We start from the raw sequence: 4,574 nt of genomic DNA on the forward strand, positions 1-4,574 counted from the left end.
CATCCAGTTTAGGGAATGAGGCTCTATATCCCTTTTGCTATAGTCTAGCTCCTACATATTTCTTTACCCCCTGTTTTAAAATGTTTCCAAAGCCTTAGAGAGCATGGTAATAGTGACCTGTCTAAGGCTGGGATTTGTCTTGGGTTGTATTGTTTAGTTTGTTTTATTTAATTCAGATAGCTGTCTCATTACATGTAATTTAAGAACATTCAAGTAAGAACTCAAATAAAACCAAATGGTAATTTGTCTTTAAACATTATAGCCAATGATACTACATTTGTCTATAATCTCTCCAATATAAAACCACATCCACACCTTGGTGGCCACCAAACCATTCAGCACATCTTCTTTAACTGTGAGGGTTTGAAGCTACGTGTTTTAGCACTTTGAACTTCCTCTTTTTACTCTCTGACTCACTGGGGGGAGCTCAGTAGGGATTATAAGGGGAACTTAGCTCAACCTTGACATAGTGTGGCCAATAGAGGCTTCCAGTAAGTCATGGCAGCACTTACCAGGGCTAGGACCTTTGCTGAGAAGTTAGAGATGAACTGGGCCATGGTCTGATGTGAAAGGTCTGAACTGTTTCTAATAGAAGAACGTCGTAAAAAGTATAGTACCCATGAACAGGAAATACGTTAAATATTGGTGCATCTGTATAATGGAATAAGCTCTAATGGTTTAAAATGAAGATGTGTCCTGAGGAACCAAGGTCCAGAGTCATACGCTCAGCGAGAGCACAGAAATCACTGCTGGCACCTAATCACATGCTGAAATGTGCCTGTTTCGTGGGATCTGCTTCTGCTCTGCATAGTATATAAGAGTGTGCTTTTAAACTTTTTACCTTAGAAAGCATAGCACAAAAACAAATCAGGATGAAAATGGGGGAAAAAAAGAATGAGGAAAAGTTCAGATTAGGAGGGAGTGTGCAGTAAAGTTGACTGGGAGAGCCTGTGGTGGGCAGAGAGGCCAATCCCCTACAAGGAGTGCAGGAAGGGAGCCTTGTTTTTGACAGAAGGGGTACTTACTTCTATTCAAATGCTGTAAGATGAGCAGAAATAATGTCCTGCACCCAACCTGGTTTTGATTCTGCCAGCAGAATTGTGTGAGTTCTTAGTGAATAGTTTGGAGGATCACTTAATAATATCCTCAACTATTTGCAATTTTATATAGATTCTAAGTTTTTGTTGCTTTAAAAGTTTGCTCCTAATACACCTGGGACCACTCTAGAGACAAGTGAGGTGAAACCTTTATCAATTCTGCCTTGCCAACTGCCATTCCTTCACATGTAGAAAATGGGGTCCCCTTAGGGGCTAAATGAGTATGACTTTGAATAGACTGAAGGCACGTAGAAGGAAACAGTTTTCTTCTATTTGTCTTTCTTAAAGAGAGTTGCAAAATACTGCTGACCCAGTTTTTTTTTTTTTTTAATTGTGGTACAACACCTCTTTTGATATTTTGTATATACTAATATATTTTTGCTTTCTAAGTTGCAATTTCTACAATAGAAAATGCAGTTATAGTGACTGAGTTAACTTTACCTATCAACTTGACACAGCCTTAAGAGTCACCTTTGAAGGGGGTCTCAGTTGAGGGATTGTCTACTGAGCTCTCTGCCCAGTCTTGAGAAATCAATGTAGCAATGTACAAATGATACTGTGTAGAGAGAAGCCAATGAAGAGCTTTTAAAGTTCCCTTCATCAGTGGAGTATTTAACTATGATATACAGGTATAGCAACATTTTTTTTTTTTCATAAAGGAGCTTGGAACATCAGATACATAATTGTTTATTTTAGTAACTATTCACTTTAATCCATTCAGTAGTTATATGACATTATATTTTAAGCAACTGATGAGACCAAAAGGCTCCTTAAATTTTATACAATTTAGAAAAGAATTGCTAGCAAAAATGGAGTCAATATGGAGTAAATCTTCAGGAAAAAAATTAATAGAGATAGGGAGGTCAAGTGAAGGAATTTTGCTATCGCAAGGAATATGGGTACTTGAGATGAAAATTAGGTACTTCTTACCTGGTGTGGTGCACACACCTTTAATCCCAGCACTTTGGAGGCAGAAGCAGACAGATCTTTCAGTCTGAGACCAACCTGGTCTATAAATGAAGTTACAGGTCAGGCCACGGATAGACAAGCCCTGTCTCAAAATACAGGAAAAAATTTCATTCAACTGAGAAAGGAAAAATAAGAGGTAATTTGGAAATTAGTCTCTATGAGATAGAGGGTGATAAAACTTTCTGAAAATTGAGAGATGTTTGTGAGCATTGCCCAACATAAGTAATAACTAATCTTCCTTTCTCAATTTGTCATAACTTTTCTCCATAAATAAGAAAATATAGTATTTTGCGAGAATGCTGCTGGTGTGTAGATTAATGAAGAAAAATAGAAAGGAATCTCAGGGAGAATCATTCTTACAGGGAGCAGCCACTGGTTGGTTCCCACTAAGCCCATTTACAGGGAGCAGCCACTGGTTGGTTCCCACTAAGCCCATACCCATGCAGCCACGGGCAGCACTTAGTGGGAGACACATATGACATAAGGTTAGCAGAGGGAGAATTTGGGAGGTCTAGTGGAACCTCGCAGGGAAATGGGGACCATGGGATCACATTTCATTGTATACATGCGGGACATTCTCAGAGAATAAAGGTAAGTGTAAACAAAAAGCTTTAGTTTTATCCAACCACTCACAGACAAACAAAACTTTTCCTCAGGCTCTTCCTGCATCAACTTAGTCCTCTGCTTTCCAGACTGAAGTGTTTAGTCCCTTCTGAAGCTCTCTACCTTAAAGAGCTGAACTGTAGAACCGAATCTGGTCTGAATATCACGTTTAAGTGATCTTTCCAAAATGCAACATGACCAATGTTACTTTGAGAATGTAACATGGGTAAATACATTAATGGTTTTACCAGCCAAATCTCAGAGAGTGTACATTTGCAAGGTAAATGTATCAAAGAGCTGTCACAAAGAGAACTGTGAGCCTAAAGAGAAATTATTTTATAGCTCATTTCATACTGCTTCTCCAAACAAGCCCCTTGAATGCTAGCCATGATAAGAACTACTTACATGGTTTGTTAAAACAGATTCCTGACCTCAGTCCCACAGACAGAGGCCATAAATGTACAGTTCTTATAATCTACGTGTTGTCTATGCTAGTCTCTGGACTGTGTTTGTAGGCAGCAGAGTATAAAAGGCACTACAAAGCTAGTAGGTGGCAGGTGGATCTCTGTGAGTTTAAGGCCAGCCTGGTGTACATAGCAAACAAATAAACAAATAAGCAAAAAAAGTACTACAAAGATACCATCTCTATCTATCGTTGTAGATAAAGAAGAAACTAATCAGTGCTGACCTAGAGTGAGTGAGTCTTAACGTTTATTTGCTATTTCAGTGATTGCTGGCATTTTCATGAACTGTTTTTATTATCATATACTTAATATCTTATACTATCATTTTATTTGGATACTATAAAACTTTATATATTATGTCACAGAGAAAAACAGTACCATTGTTAGATAGAAACTCTCTTTCAAAATAAGGTAACAAATAATTAGAAAATTCTTACAGAGCATTGTTTCTGAAGTTCTGTGCTTGAATTCTTTAATAAGGTTGATCAAAATTAAGAACACATGCATTTGGCACAAAATTAAGCCTTTCTCCTTTCCTTAATGAGAAGGTTCAAAACAAAACAAAATTGTAGCTCAAATGATACAATGTTCTGAATCTCTGTTCTACTTAAAAATAATTCTACTTACTATTGTATTTGCATACATCTTGGGAAGCAGGACTTAAAGTGAGCATCTTGCTCTGTTCTGCAGCTTTTATTTCACTATTCACTAGAGTTATTTAGAAAGTGCCCACTCTATGCCAGGCCTTGTTGTGTGCTGACTGGTCATACTTAGCACAGGGTATCATTTCCCTCAAAACAAGGACATGCAAACATTCAGTATAGGTCACAGTGAAAATTATCCGCTGAGACTAGTAATACCACCAAAGGAGGACAGCTTATTGAAGATTCATCTTAATTGTTATCACCATAGGGATTTTTTTGGAGGCGGGGGCACCGTGTTCCAATACAGAGTTTTTCTGTGTAGCCCTGGCTGTCCTGGAAATCACTCTGTAGACCAGGCTGGCCTTAAACTTAAGAGATCTGCCTGCCTCTGCCTTTCTAATATTAGGATTAAAAGCATGTGCCACGACTGCCCAGTGATACCATCTTCTTATTGTTCAGTGTACTCTATTCATGTAGAAAGTTGTGGGGCTGTGAATTGGGTGACTATACATAGGTATTCCTTACAGTAAGAACAACACACAGGAGAACAACACACACACACACACACACACACACACACACACACACACACACAGGAGAACAACAGGTGGGTTATAAGCATGTAACCACAGACAGCGGGTCACACATTATGAATTGTAGACTTTGCAGCAAAAGGAAAGAACAGGGGAAAATTCATTTTATCAATCTACATATATCATACATCATCAGTATAAGAAAGAGAGGAGAGAGTGAGGGGGAGAGGGAAGGAGAGAGAGAGAGAGAGAGAGAGAGAGAGA

The 4,574-nt window shown here is 38.4% G+C and overlaps 1 pseudogene; it reads right to left on the reverse strand.

Moving 5' to 3' along the window:
- Window positions 1-249: 249 nt before the first annotated feature.
- On the reverse strand, window positions 250-557 carry LOC110338618 (annotated as a pseudogene).
- Between the last annotated feature and the right edge of the window lie 4,017 nt (window positions 558-4,574).

Source organism: Mus pahari, chromosome 22, assembly GCF_900095145.1.
Source record: "Mus pahari chromosome 22, PAHARI_EIJ_v1.1, whole genome shotgun sequence".
NCBI lineage: Eukaryota > Metazoa > Chordata > Mammalia > Rodentia > Muridae > Mus > Mus pahari.